This window comes from Phodopus roborovskii, unplaced genomic scaffold, assembly GCF_943737965.1.
Source record: "Phodopus roborovskii unplaced genomic scaffold, PHOROB, whole genome shotgun sequence".
Classification (NCBI taxonomy): domain Eukaryota; kingdom Metazoa; phylum Chordata; class Mammalia; order Rodentia; family Cricetidae; genus Phodopus; species Phodopus roborovskii.
The window spans coordinates 7,737,474-7,753,665 of NW_026126563.1; the positions used below are offsets into that span (position 1 = coordinate 7,737,474).

Genomic DNA, 16,192 nt, shown 5'->3' on the forward strand with positions numbered 1-16,192 from the left:
ATAAAGCTGCTGTTAATAAAAATGTTGGGCACACTTGCCTGTTGGCTCTCCATAGCTGTATCTTTCCACGTAATTCTTGGAGAGTGGTCCACATGTGTTGCGTCTTCCATGGTTGTCTTGTCTGCCCTCCCATGTTTATTCTAGCATCTCTGCTTTGGTTCAAACACTCTCCCTTCTTACAAAGGGAGGAGGAAACCTTTTGAGAGGTAACTCTGGACTTATCTTCATCTGCCTCTTTCAGAACATTTTTCTTCTTCTTCTTTTTTTTTTAATAAAACTGTAACCTTTTGATGTTTTCTTCCTTTCTTTCCCGCCACCACCAACTAACCTCCTTCATTCTCCAGCTTGCTCAAATCACATTACGTGTGTGTGTGTGTGTGTGTGTGTGTGTGTGTGTGTGTGTGTGTGAGAGAGAGAGAGAGAGAGAGAGAGAGAGAGAGAGAGAGAGAGAGTGTGAATGAAACTTTCACAGTAGAACAAAAGTTACTGTCAAGGAAAGTCACATGCCGTGTTATTGGACTAGTGGACTGGTGGCTGCTGTTGAAATTCTGTCTCTCAGTAAAGGCAAATGTGGATTTGCAGTGCAGATAGGTAGAGGTGTGGGTAGATCGAGATAAATTTCCAAATTTCACCAGGTAGTAAACAGACAGATTATAGGTAAGCCTATGCTACTTTCTTTCCAAGTGTTCTGTGCAACAATTCTTCTCTCTAACTTAAGAAACTGGGATGGTAAGGTCACTAGAAAGTACTCTCCATAGGAAAAGCAGGCTCCACTGGAAACAGGAACTGTGTGTTTGCAGTGAGTGTGGCCAGTGGAATAGGCAAAGCAAACAAGGTGTGTGGGCTGAGAAGTAGCATGTGTTTTGTCTTTTAATTTTATTTCTGATTTTTGTATTTTGTTTTTTAGGTTAGAATGTAATTTTGTCCTTTTTCCTTTCCTATTCCTCCCTCTATGCCCTCTCATGTAACCCCTCACCCTCTTAAATTCATGGACTCTTTTTCTTTAATGGTTGTTATACACACCACACGTGCGCGCACACGCGCGCACACACACACACACACACACACACACACACACACACACACACACGCGCGCACGCACGCTTTACGTGTCAGTAGCTTTTGGGTAACTATGAAAACTATATATATATATAGTAATTTATAGGGAAATTATAGGGAAAAAGGTAATTGTTAGTGGAAAAGGGAGAAGAATGTCAAAATATTAAAAGTTTACAAAAAGCCCTGAAAATGGAAGAGGAAGATATTGGAACCAAAGTCACCCCTCAAAAGAGTTCCCTCATTAGTGGGGTTCTTTTTCCATTTTTTTATTTGAAGGTTTTTCCTACAACATATTTTTTGTGGTTCATCCCCACTCCTCCCAGATCCTCTCCATCTCCCTACCCATGCAATTTCATGTTCTTCCTCTCTAAAAAAGAAGCAACCCTTAAAAACTAAAGTCAAAACAAACAACAACCCCCAAAAAGAGGAAAAAAAACCAAACAAAAAAGCTAAAACAAAACCCCACAAAAACCATGGAGAGCTTGTTTTATGTTGCCAAGTTACTTCTGGGCATGGGGCCTTCCCTGCAGTGTGGGGACGATATATCCAGGGACACTCCACCGGAGGAAAATGATTTTCCTTTCAGTTGCAAACAGCTTCTTATTTAGGGGTGGAAACCCATGCTAAGTCCCATCTCTCATTGCTGATGCCCCTTTGGGCTTGAGTCTGTACAGGTCATGTGCATGCTGACACAGACTCTGTGAATTCATGTTTGCGTTAGTCCCGTTGTGTCTGGGAGACACTGTTTCCTCACAGTCATCCGCAGACTGTGCTGCATGGATCCCTGACCCTTGAGGCTAGGGGTCGGGTAGAGGCATTGACTGAGTGCCCCAAACTCTCAGTGTCTAGCTGTGGGCCTCAGTGTTGATCCCATCTACTGCAAGAAGCTTCTCAGATAAGAGTTGAGAGACACTGATCTTTGGGTGTAAAAGTACACCATTAGGAGTCATTTTACTGTTATGTTCATTAATCAATAATAGTAGTAGGTTTTTTCTTAGGACACATCTCGTCTCAGGTTCTTGGCTACACAATAGCAGCATCAAGTATGGGTTCTATATCATGAAGCTATCTTAAATCCAATCAAAGAGTGGTTGGTTACTCTCATATTTGTACTACTATTATACCAGTACATCTTGTCGGGAAGTCACTGTTGTAGACTGTAGGGTTTGTAGCTAGGTGATATTGATGATTGCCTTTCTTCTCTGGTAGCATGCAAAGTACCTGCCAGCACCAAGTAGGCACTAAGCTGCTAGTTTAGCATTTGTAATTGCCCACACTTACTTATGAGGCCAGTGTCACTTGATATGGTTGTAAGAAATGAAATCAGGCCAGGTTGGAGGGGCCACAACTGAGGCTGTGACAATTTTATTGAGAGCAATCAGACTTTTTATATCTTTATCAGTAACTGAATATAATGTCAATTTCCAGGATCAATAAATACACTTGTAGTTGCCTGGATGCAGTGATGTTTGCAAGCTATGCAGGACACCGTGAGGTTATTTTCTCAGACCAATTGTCCTGTCAAGTTTCTGTGCTTCCTTGACTACTAAGAGAACACGCAGAGGAATGCTGCCTGAGGAGATGCCTGGAAGGCACGTTGTGCCCCAGGAGTCATAGACTCCAACCTGACAAACCTATGATACATGCTTCTCAAGGCACTTAGGTTAAGCCAACTTCATGGTTCCCTACAGGCACTGGCTTGATTTTTCCATGTTTGATGACAGGGATAAGCATTGTCTTCAACAGTAGGGCCTTACTATCAGGTTGTGGGGAGAAACCAGTAGCCTTGGCAATGGCTTGTGATGTTTTGGGTAGGGATCATTGTCCAATGAATCAACAATATATAACCCATTCTTGGCACTGGAGGTTTTACTTGGGTGATGGGAGATGTCATTCTGTATATGTTTCTCATACTGGTTAATAATAAAGCACTGTTGGCCAATAGGAAAGGAAGATAGGAGGGACTAGGAGACAAGGAGGAAATAGGAAGTAGTAAGGAGGAGTCAGGATGGAGAGCCTGGAAAGAACAAAACCGCCATTCCTCCGCTCTCGGTAAGACCACGTGGAAATACATAGAAATGGGTTAATAATTAAGACAGAGCTACCGATAAGAAACTAACACCTGGCCAATAACATCATATCTCTATATGTTAATTGGGGCAGGCGCAGCGACGGGATAAGAGTAACGACAGAAAAAAAAAAAAAAAAAAAAAAAAAAAACCTGTACTCCTTACACTTGGGTATATAAGATGTCCAGGTATGGCATTGTCTTCTCCATTCTGTGGTGACTTTATTTATATTTATTTCACATATGTAAACATTTTAGGGATCCTCTATATATGTTTTCTAAAGGCCCTTAGTGTTCCTTGTTTCTTCCCATCTTCCTTAATTTACCCCTTTCTTCCAGCCTGCTTCCCATTTAATTCTCCTGTTTCTAGTCTATTGTTTATTTTCCCAAAATACCATATTTTATTTTCACTTTTTTTGGGGGGAGATCACATCCTACTCTCTGGTCCCTTACTAGGTATTTAAGCTCTGAGTTTATTTAGATTTTAGCATACATATTGAAAGCACACATAAGTTACCATACACATATAAGAGAAAATTTGCATTATTTGTGTTTTTGGGGTGGGAGTTATAATTCTGTAAAGAATTGTGTTAGAATTTTGATGGGGATTGCATTAAATCTGTAGACTACTTTTCATGGATGACCATTTTCACAATAGTTAATACTACTATCCATGAGCATGGGGGAATCTTTCCATCTTTTGGTATCTTCTTCAAACTCTCCCTTCAGTGTTAGAATTTTTATTATACAAGTCTTTAGCTTTCTTGGTTGGCATTAACTCAAGATATTTTATTTAAGGCTATTGTGAATATTGTTTCACTAATTTCTTACTCAGTATGTTTGTGTGTAGGAAAACTATTAATTGATGTGTGTTTATTTTGTATCTTGCTACTTTGTTTTAAACATTTATCAACTGTAAAGGTTTCTGGGTGGAATCTTCAGGGTATTTACTAGTGAAGGATACTTTGACTTCTTCTCTTCCAATTTGTATCCTCTTGACCTACTTCAATTGTCTTATTGTTCTATCCAAGACTTCATGTACTACATTGAATAGGAATGGTGAGAGTGGACACCCTTGTCTTATTCCTGACTTTAGTATAAATAGATAAACAGCTTGTGTTTAAGTACTGACTTTGTCAATTATTATTGTACAAATTCTTCCATTACACTATTCAAAGTATGGTGGACTCTGAGAAAGTACATCGGTAGAAATCAGTAAGTTTCTGTGTTAGTGGAAATATGTAAGTGGACATGTAGCACCCTTAAGATTCACAGGGTATTTACTCAAGGATGACAGAACTCTTGACACAATGGTAGAGTGTTAAACCTCAGCATTAAACCAACAGTCCTGGCTTGTAAATAGGAGACTTATGTAAAAACTGTGCAGCAGTTTACTGTAAAGATTTGAACTATTTCTCTGGACACAACAATGGCATTTCAGTGCAAAGAATATTTGGATCAGAGCTTCAAATTCTAAGTTACTAGATGCTTGCATGGTGGTTCTCAAATTGCTGGAAAATGATGAAGGAAAAGAACTTATTCACATGGATAGCCGAAGAGAAGCAGACCCAAGGAGAGGCACAAACAAGGGACTCATCTTTCTTGAATCAGCATAGAAAGAATCCAAAGTGGATTCGAATCCATAGCCATACAAAAGAGTAAACCAGATTTGGGCAAAATATGAAACATTGCAATTGTGTATACCAGAAGATGTTTCTGAAGCACAAAATAATTAGAAGGTGTAAAATAAGTATATTGTTACATACAAAATCCAAGGACCACAAAGTACATTAACAGCAAGATTCAGACAGTAATTTCTGAAAGTGTTTATAACCAAGAAAAACATCTTACGAAATGAAAAAATAGTCAATAAGGAAAGGAGGAAAGTTTATAAAATGAAATTATACAGCAAGAGATGTTTGTGTCAATGTTTTATAAAACTGAAAACTGAGAAATGAAAATTAAAATCTCAGCTTCCTATTTCATATAACTTTAATGGCAACAGCAACAACAACAAAACTATGTCCATATAAAATAACAGTTTATGGGTTTCTTCCCTCAAAGCAACCACTCACAGAAAGAAATGGCAGTAGTTGGTGACATTGGGATAATAGGGACACAGGGAAACAAATCTCTTGTTGTACTGCTGGTGTCTGAATCAGTGGGAGAGGGAAAATCTTCCCACTGGAGTGTCCCTGGGACCATCAGTCTCACTGAAGGGCCGGCCCGAGGCCCAGCAGTCACTGGCCATCACAGAAAAAACGTGTTTTGAGGGCAATCTGTCGATACTGACAGAGAAGCAGAACTTGGAAGGAAATACATTAAATTTCTAACAGAGGTCATTCCTGGAACAAGAGAGATGGAGAGATGGAATGATTTAAACATAATCTTTTCATTCCACAGAAATGCTACATTTCTGACACATTAAATTTAAACAAATTAACAATATACGAATTCCACAGTCAAACACTCCTTCCTATACAGACTATACACCGTATACATACTCTACGCCATATTCTCCTCTCTCAAATCTACAACAGTAATCACTCCATGTAAGTGCTTAGGAGACATCCTATATTGTTTTAAGGCTGCTCCCCTCAGCTAAGTTACTCCCATTACTATGTCAATGACTATACTGGTGGTTGCAGAAGACTTTGAGAGAGAAGGGATCTCCCCAGACGTCACCTGTCTCATCCACTGTTTCCAGAGGTATCGGGCTCATGCCTTTAGATTCAAGAGTAATCAGACTCTGAGAAAAATGACACTTTCCAGGTTGGCGTCAGTAATTAATTCCGTGCTTCAGGAACCTGTGCTTCGAGGAGGGTTATACTCCCAGACACAAGCCTGTGGTCCCTGCAGGAAGCCAAGCAGCCTGGAGTCAAGCACAATGAAAATCATTTACTCTAATGTGCGTAGATGGGCCAAGGCTGGAAGTATGAGCGGTCTTAGCACAGCTCCTCAGCTCCAGCTAACGGCTCCTTCCAGCTTCTCTCCCACACCTCAGGCACTGACATTCCGATTGACTTTTCCCACTTATCGTAGTAGTTTCTGTCTTGGTTTTAGCATTGTCCACTGAGCCCACTGCTGTGATTTTCTGCTGATGCACAAGACAGAAGAAAGTAACCCGGAAAATGATGCGCCACTTACTCCAGTCATTTTGCTAAAAGACACTCAAGTGTGGACAGAGTCGTCAGAGAAAATGACAGAACGGCATGCTGCTGTCAGGAAGGCTTCCTCATCAGTGGTCCACTTTTCCGAAAGTAGACTCGGGAGCCATGCGCTATAAAGCTTTTACATAAGAAAGACATGTTCTACATGGATCTGAGATGGGAATAGTGTAGCTTACAAAGAAAGCAGAAGGGCCCGAGAAGATGGCTCGGTAAGTGGAGGACTCTTACTGTTCTTTCAGAGGACCAGAGTTTCGTTTCCAGCATCTAGGTTAGCTGTCCCAAAACTGCCAGCTGCAGGACACCCTCTTCTGGCCTCTGCAGGCACCCATGTGCATGTACACACGCACGCACACACGCACACACATATGCACACACACACACACACACACACACACATGAACCCACAATGAAACGTTAAAAAAAAAAACTAAAGAAAAGTAAAAAGCACTGAAAAAGGAAAAACAAGACAACAAACAAACAACACACTGACATCAGTAATGCAAAGTCCTTGTAGGAAACACTTGGGCTTTGAAAGACAAAATCAAACAGAATCAAAATGATCCAGTGTCGTCAAGGAGACTGACTGACATGTTTACAACTTCTCTCTGTACTCTCTCACAGTCTAGGAAAAGTAAGTGACAATTGCAAGTGCAGAGTGTGTGTGGGATGAGGAAGACAATGGGTGCTAGTTACTAACAGTGGGAAGCAGTAACTCAGAAAACAAACACAAGTAAGAATAAGAGAGAAGGGAGACCACACAGTCTGAGAGAGGGAAGCCAAGGGTGAGCAAAAATGAGAGGCTTAGAAAGAAGCAATTGCGTGTTTTTAAACTTGACATATGTATTCATTTAGTTTATGTGTGTGGATATGTGCACGTAGGGATATGAAAGTCACAGGGCAACATGCAGGAGTTACTTCTACTGTCTCTGTTCTCCAAAACTGGATTCATGTCACCAGGCTTGGCAGCAACTGCCTCCACCACCAAAGCTGTTTTGCCAGCCCGCAGTTCATGTTTCTTAAAGTTGCATTCCATAAAACAACAATTTCTAAGACACCAATAAGTGCTATGAGAAAAAGTAAAACAAAACCAATTCCAAAGGAATAAAAACAACTCTGTGGTCAATTAAATGTCACGATTCTCAGAACTTTCAGTATGAGAATAGGTTGCCTGATTGCAAACAGAAATCTATAACATGCTCCATTTAATATTGGAAACTGTTATTACTGACAGAAAGTCTGCTAACATTGGAAAAAAGATTCTTTGGGAAATGCTAGTTGTAGGAACTCAGCAACATCAAGCCGGACTGCTGCTGCTGTCTAGTTGTAACTTTGAGCCATCATTATCATTTACTGAACTTTTGAACTTCTGTTCTGTATGATAAAGGAGTTTTCCAGAAGAGTCCCAAATCTCATTTGCTTATGACTCGCACAGGATAATTCATGCCCAAAGTCTTCCCCTATGAAGAGTAAACTAAACTGTCTCTTTATGTTGTGTAAGTAATGCTCACTCAGATCCTACCTTATCAGGGGATTCTACCAGTGAGGACAAACAAGCCCCTGGAAGATGACTCAGAAGTTCTAGTGAGTTCAGTAAAGAAACCCAGACATGATGCTGTAGTGCTGGCATTCATTAATGTCTTCTACTTACAGTGGCCAGAGGAAAGCTCTAGTTAACTTGCCCAGTACACTGCAGGTCATCTGCAAAGCTGGTTTTCCTTTCTGGATCCATGCGGACATCCAGCACGTGTATAACCTCTGTAAGGCCACCCCTACCCCCAAGTCACCATCAATTAGGAAATATTAACTTGGGACTTCAAGTCTCAGTTTCAAATATAATGTGCTAAAAAACCCCAATAAAACAAACTTATATAGCTTTGCCTTCATTAACAAGAACAGAAAGCTTGTTATAATGAAAACTAAAGGCTTTATAGACATATCACAAATGAGAAGTTGTAGGGAAAATTGTGACAAAGTAGAGAAAGGTGAAATGAGAGGGGAAAGGGAGAGAGACAGACAGACAGACAGACAGACAGACAGACAGAGATGGAGAGAGGAAGCTGATTAGCTTAGTTTGATAGGAGTAGCACAAGTCTGAAACACTTAATGGTCGTTTTGGAAAATTGCTGGAGGCCACATTTAAAGGAAAAACTTCTGGGATCATAGTCTTGGAAAATATACCCTTTCATTTACCACTAGGAACCCAACAGATTAAGAAGAGAAAGGAAGAGCCTACATGATTCTGATAGGAAGCAGGAAAGGGAGAAAATACCCAGAGTCTACACCGCAGATTCTTAAACTGTGGGTCATGGCCACATGTGGGGATGGGGAATGGAATCATTTCTGAATACACAATAACAAAAAATTAATTCGAATCAGATGCATAATGAGTCCATCGTGTTTCTGGCAGAACTTGACTGCATTGCGTCACATGCCTTCACTGTAGCCTTGAGTCTAAACACACAGTGTGCACACGGGGCATTGACCATCCCCTCCCACCACCCAGTACCAACAAATGGGCTGGAGACAAACTGAACTCCAGTGTTTTTATGTACACGTAAAGCGTTTGGCTTTCACACAAACACAGCAATCAATTACAGAAAACACAAACACTTAATATTCTCCTACTATTTTTTTTCACCGTGTAAGCATCAGAAGTCATGCTTCTCAACTCATGAGTTGAGAACCCTTTGAGTTCAAATGAGAGGAATCTGAATTCAGTGTCACCAACAGACACAGAAATATTACCTAGCATAATTCCTAGACAGATTAGCATGAAACACCAAGTGCTCCCTCTACCTCGTTTCTTATAGTCAAATTATCTTCAAATCCAGTGTTCAATAATAAAATAAAATTACAAGAAAATTTGTAGATAAGGAAAAATACAGTTTGAAGAACCAAAACAAGAATCAGAATAGATTTAGTTAAGATACCATAAGGAATTTAAAATTACGCTAATAATGTTGAAGGCTCAACTGAAAATGCAGTTTGCGAGAACATAGAGACTATGTAAGCAGGAAATTTGGAAATGAGAAGGTGTAAAAAGCAGATGCTGGTAACGAAGCACTCTGATAGGAAGAATGGTTTGTGGTGGACTCAGCAGCAGGACAAACTCATGCAAGATGAGTGGATTTTAAGATATAGCAGTCCCTGCCCAGAAACTCATGATGCAAAAAGAAGACTAAAAAATAACAAAACACAGTATATGAAAACGGTAGAACAATTACAGATGGATTATATACACACATATGTATTTGCATATTATATTTTGTCCCTCTGGATGTGAAAGAGAGACTATTGCTGAGAATTTTTAACTTGCCTTTACTTGTGTGCTGTTTCCATGAATATGTATTCATGTGTGTATTATCCAGGGAACCAGTAAAAAGAAATAAACCACTTCAATTATTTAAAATAATGTTAATGATAATTCCTCAGGTAGAAGAAAAATTGGTTAGGGCAAAACATTGAATCTACATAAAGAAAGAAAGGCTAATGGGTAAATAATGTATGAAGTTCAGATAAGAATCCTTTCTATTAATCCTTACTTATCTAAGAGAAAATTACTCAGATCAATAATGGAACAATGTATTCAGTTACTACATCATATCGGCAAAGGAAATGCAGAAGCTGCTTTTGTAAAGTAGGCATCTTCATGGGCAAAAGTGTTCACTTGAAGGTGGAATTTGGCAGTTTAAGATATATATTTTATTTGGTTACACTTTAAGAAAGGACGAAAGGAATAGAAAGAGAGAAAGAGAGGGGAGAGAGAGAGAGAGAAGAGAAGAGAAATCATAGCCACTAGGGTAAAGGTTACCAACTGAACTGTCATTTATATCTCCTTGGAGAGTGACACTGGGTACTTCAACCACTCCAGGGAAGACCTCATGGTTAGGAGTAGTTAATAACATGTAATGGACTCAACAGGGGTTTTGCTTGTTTGCTTGCTTTTTTGTTTCTTTTTGTTGTTGTTGTTTGTGTGTATTTGTGTGATGTTTTTTTAATATTTGTTTTCTTGGTTTCAGGGGGTTGTTGTACTGGGTTTTTGTTTGTTTTTGATAAGTAACTTAAAGTTGGGTGGGTAGAGAAGGGGAGAGGGTCTGGAATGACTTGGGGAGGGGAAGAATATAATCAAGTATATTTAAATTTAAAAAATTGTTTTAAAAATTATGATAATAAAAAGCAAGTTCAAGGTTAGCATGTTCTATATAATAATCATAACAAAATAAAACAAAAGTATTTTAGAGCCTAGGAAATGGATCAGTGAGTAAAGAATTACATAGCCTAGGAGATGCATCCATGAGTAAGATATTATAAGAGCCTAGGAGATGGATCAGTGAGTAAAGTATTATAGAGCCTAGGAGATGGGTCCACAAATAAAGTGCTTTCCATGCAAGTGTGAGGGCCTTTGTTTGGACCCCAGTATCCATGGAAGTGTTGGATGTAGTGGTTCACTTCTGTAACTGCAGCACTGTGGATTCATGGACAGGCAGATCATGGGGGCTCAATGTCCACCCAAACGTCATCATTCAGACTAGCTGATAAGGAAGGCCCCTACAAGGAAAATTAAGATACAGAAGAAAGAAGTTGAAGAAGACACTAAAAGATGAAAAGACCTCATCTGCTCACATATAGACAGAGTTAATACTATGCAAGTGCCCATATTATGGGGATAAAGCCACCAATTCAATGCAATCCCCATCATAGTTCTCATGCCATTTTTTATGGAACTAGAAAAAAAAACAGTAGTTTTGAAAGTGAGTAAAACCCAACTGTGATGACAAAGGCTATGTATCATGTGAGTGACATATAAAATATAAGGAAAACAGCAAGTGTGTGTGATTTTGTTCATGTGTGTATGTCATCATTCCTACTGAACCCATAGTAGTTGGGATAGCTGGGGTTATAGCTTTATCTTGCTAAGCCCAGACAGTTTCTTTTTAAAGACTGTTATGATTTAGTTACTTAATACTAATCAATCAAAGTTGTCATTTAAGATACAATCTACTTGCAAACATAAAATTACATTACTGTACAAATGAGAAGTCAGAGACTGTGAGAATTTAAAGAATAGTCCAGTTACTTATCAAGACACATAGTTAATGGAAATTTCAGGGCTAATGGCTAATGGCTAATATCTGGCTCCTCATTCTATCAGCCACTCATCGGAAAGCTCCATGTTCAGAAATTCATTCAGTTCTCAAAACATAACATGAAAGATATGAGCTATTATAACTTTTGATTTTGTAGATGAAGTAACCAGGGAACAGAGATGTGGTCTGCAGGCTTGGGATTTGGATCTAGGCACACTTGACCCATGATCCGGGCCCTTTACCAAAATGTGAAATTGCTCACAGAATATAATTAAAAGCAAGAAATTCTGGCCTTAAAATTTACTCAATAATTTCAAAGAACTTAAATATTAAACTTTGTACGAACTCAGGGCTTTTATCATTTGACATCTACTGGGCACTAAAGCATGTTTCTTGTTCTTCAAGTGAAACTATTCTCAATAAATCTTCCCTCCACCCCAAAACACCCTCTGCTATGGAGTATGTCTTCCAGTAATAGTGGTAGGAGCAACTTGGGTAGGAGCTGTCAGAGACCTTGACAGCAGCAGAAGCTCTAGTGACCCAGGGGATTCTCAAGAGCTGCTCACAGGTGCTCCAGCTGACCAGGACCCCGCCCCCCAGCAGGGTTAGAGGAGCTGACTAAGGCTTCAGGAATAGAATCCCAGTGATTCACACTGTGACTGTCAAAGAGCTTACTGTCAACTTCTTGGGAAATACTTCTATGCTTCTGCTGATACAAAGAAGACTCTTGAACTCAGCCCAAACGATTCCACTCCTCTCCCAAGGACGGGGTTCATGAATACCAGGGGAACAAGACCAGCTAGCTATGCTTCTGCTCTAGAATGTTTTGCAGAAGGACAAAATTAGACAGTGCAGATGTAGATTTCAGTATCTGGATTAAAACGTGTCAAGATACTTGGATCAGAATCTGAGGTGACTGCATGTCAAAAATCAAGTATGGCTCCTATCAAATGGGATCTCATGTACATGTATGATCAAGAATCAGAAGAATGATGTAAATGGGAATTTTTCAGAAAAAGAGTTGCCTGCTTTGGTGAAGCTCCCTTCTGGGGAGGATTACAATTTGAAATTGAGATTTCTTCAACCTGTCATGCCAGAACAGAGCATGTCTAAAGTACTTTTGACAACGACGGAAATTAAAATGAAAAAGCCAGAGGCTGTGAGATGAAAAAGGACAGAGGTGCCAGGAGAGGTGCCCACAAAAACCAAAGAGACAAATAAAAACAACAACAACAACAAAGACACCCAGCTCGCGGCTGTCATAAACAGCCGGCACCCATGATCTCATCCTATCAGAAACTGCGACGCGCTGCTGCTGAGAGCAGAGATGAAGAGGGTAAGAAGCTGCAGGGCGATGCAGCTTTAAACCGGCCATCTCATCGCGTCTGTGCAGATGGCTCTGATGAAAGGAAACACACCACCAACAAATCACTCAGGCAGTCTTGAGTGCCGTCTCCAGTACTGTCTGAGGGCTTCTGTTGCTGTGAAGAGACACCATGACCACCACGACTCTTATAAAGGGAAGCATCCACCTGGGCGGCTTACCGTTCAGAGGTTCAGTTCGTTATCATCATGGTGGGACATGGTGGCATGCAGGCAGATGTGGTGCTGGAGAAGGAGCTGAGGGTGGATGCAGGCAACAGGAAGTGGTCTGAAGTAAGCATAGCTTGAGCATAGGATACCTCCTAGCTCACACCCACAGTGACACACTTCCTTTAATAAGGCCACACCTACTTCAACAGGGCCACACCTCCTAGTAGGGAAATTCCCCGTGAGCTTATGGGGGGGCCAAGTACATTCAAACTACCACAAGTACCAACTAACTTGATATAGATAAAAGGAAAGTTGAGATCACTTTCCCTGCTGGTATGAAATGGAAATAGTACTAGGTAAATTAATATGCTAAAAAACTGTTTCCTTCCCACGACTCCCCAATTTACTCAGGATATCTTGTTCCATTCCCCTTCTGGGGGGTGGTATCCATGTATGTCTCTCTTAGGGTCCTCCTTGTTTCCTAGCTTCTCTGGGGTTGTGGATTATAGGCTGACTGTCCTTTGCACTATATCTAATATCCACTTATGAGTAAGTACATACCATGTTTGTCTTTCTGAATCTGGGTTACCTCCGAGCTGGGGAAACCCACAGAAACAGCAAGTGGGAGCTCAGAGACTCCAGATTGACAGTTGGGGAACCTGCATAAGACCGGAACCAGGCCCTCTGAATGTGAGTGTTAGTTGTAGGACTTGGGCAGTCCATGGGGCCACTGGCACATGGAACCAGTATTTATCCCTAGTGCATGAACAGGTTTTTGGAGCTTATTTCCTATGGAGGGATACACTCTTAGCTTAGATACAGGAGGGAGGGAGTCAGTCCTGCTCCAAATGATGTGACATACTTTGATGATCCCCCATGGGAGGCCTCACCCTCTCTGAGGTGTAGAGGGGGATGGGATGGGGAGATTGTTTTTAATTTAAATAAAAAATTAATAAAAACTGTCTCAGACTACAAGAGGCTTCTTTTAACTAAAACCCTCATTAACTGTGTTTACGGATGATTTCATACATGAATATCTGATTACTGCGTCCCTCATGCTCTCCAACTCTCTCAACCCCTTTACCACCCCCTATCCTTCCTACAGTTTTAGTCTCCCCATTCATATCTTTTTGTTGTTTTGTGAATCCGAGTTTAACCAGGACCATCTATTATGACCATACCTATAGAGCTATCCACAGGAACCTGATGGGCTCATCAGTGGAGTATGTAACGGAAGATAACTTCTGTCCATCTCCTAGAATCTATCAGTTGTCATTGTTCATCAGGATGGGGTGGGGCCCTGTGGGTTTCCTGAGCAGCATAGACCACAGACATCCATGTAGTTTCCAGCACCAGCATGGGTAACAGGCATCTATGTGACCTCAGGAGGCAGCACAGACCACAGACAGGTGAGAGCCCAGGTCAAGCACATACATATGTTCTCTGGACCACAGATGTCAACAAGGCCTCTGGTGGCAGCATAGGCCACTGACATCAACATAAACCATGGACACCAGCATGGCTTCTGGTGGCAACACAAAGCACAGACATGACTATGGCCTTTGGAGGTATCACTGACAAAGGACATCAGTATGGTCTCAGGCGTCAGCAGACCTTAGACATGAATGTGGGTGAGGCTTCTTTATAATACACATAATAAAACAACTATCCTATATAATAGTTGAAGACTTACAACTTGTAAAATGTTCAAATATAATGTGCTGATGGGAGATGTCATTCTTTAAATATGTTTCTCTTATTGGTTAGTGAATGAAGCACTGTTGGCCAATAGGAAAGCAAGATAGGCGGGACTAGGAGACAAGGAGGTTTCAGGGAGAGGGAGAGGAGATTCAACATGTAGGGCTTGAGAGAACATGAGGTCCGGATCCTCCCTCTGGTAAGATAGACCACGTGGAAGTACTTAGATGAATAGAAATGGGTTAATATTTAAGACAGAGCTAGCCAATAAGAAACACTAGTAACAGGCCAACAACTTTATATGTAATATGGCGTCTCTGTGTGATATTTGGGGCTGGCGTGGCTGTGGGACCAGGCAGGCGAGTGGAAAAGTTGTTCATAACAATGTGCATAATAAATTAACTGCCTATATTCACATTTTCAAAATCACATATTTTTCCTCCAATTAATCAAAATAAAAGTCACAGCTTAAGCTGACTGTTCTGAACCTGACAAAGAACAAGTTTGGGAGTAACTCAGAGACTCAGATGCAGAGAGGCATCTGCAGGCATCATGGCTATGATGCTCTTTGTACTGAGGGAACAGTGGTGGGGGAGGAAGGGTTTCCTGTGCTCCTAATTCCTGAAGGTTCACATCATGTTTTTTGTTTGTTGTTTTTTTTAACTCTGTGCATGTGCACAGAATGTAATTTCAGTTGTTCAATGTATTAGACAAGCTTCCTCACTTTAAGGCAGATGGGAAATGGATGCAAAGAAGGAACAGAGGACCAGATATAACTTTCAGGACCTGCCCCCAGTGACCTATTTCCTTCAACTGAGAACCACTTCCTAAATTTTCAGAACCTCCCCAAATAGTGCTCCCTCCTGGGACTAAGCATTCAATACATGCACCTGTAAGAGCTATTTCACATTTAAACCATAGCACAAGGCAAGAGCTTTCTCTTATTACCTAGATGAATAAACAGTCTACTCATGCACAAATACATGAAAGAACTAAATAATGATGACATCACAAATTTGAACAGTATCCACAACAATGTAGTACCCATTTCTAAATGAGAATTATGTGGCTATTCTACACATGCCACTGATGTACTGAATTTTTATAAGGAACAATGTAAGATAGACCATAATACCTTGAACTGACTCCCACAATTAATTATAACACTCCAGCTCCATAGCAGGTTTGCTGGACTAACTGGCCATTTAACTTGATTTCCTTCCCAACTGGTAATGATTTTACTAATGAATGTTAGTACTTTCGTCTGTATGGGTCACTGTAGGAAAAAAAACTCACTTCTAGAGCATGAATTCAAATATTTTATGCATTAGAAGTATAGAGATTTTATGTGTGTGTGTATTTGTGTGCATTTGTATAAGGTTTATGTAATGGCCTAAGAGTCTTATTTTAGAAGTTCCTAGGTAAATTGGTGTTACAAAATTCCTAAGCTACTAGAATAAGTCATATTTCTGTTGATGTATTTCTCAAATTCAAACATATTTGAAATCCCTTGCCTGCCACAGAAAATGAGCAGTTTTGAATAAAGGGAAGCGTACATGTCACTTCAAAAATAGTGA

The 16,192-nt window shown here is 40.3% G+C and overlaps 1 pseudogene; it reads left to right on the top strand.

The window, feature by feature from the left end:
- The first annotated feature begins 6,498 nt into the window (after window positions 1–6,498).
- Window positions 6,499–12,830, top strand: LOC127234954 (protein SGT1 homolog; annotated as a pseudogene).
- The last annotated feature ends 3,362 nt before the right edge of the window (window positions 12,831–16,192 follow it).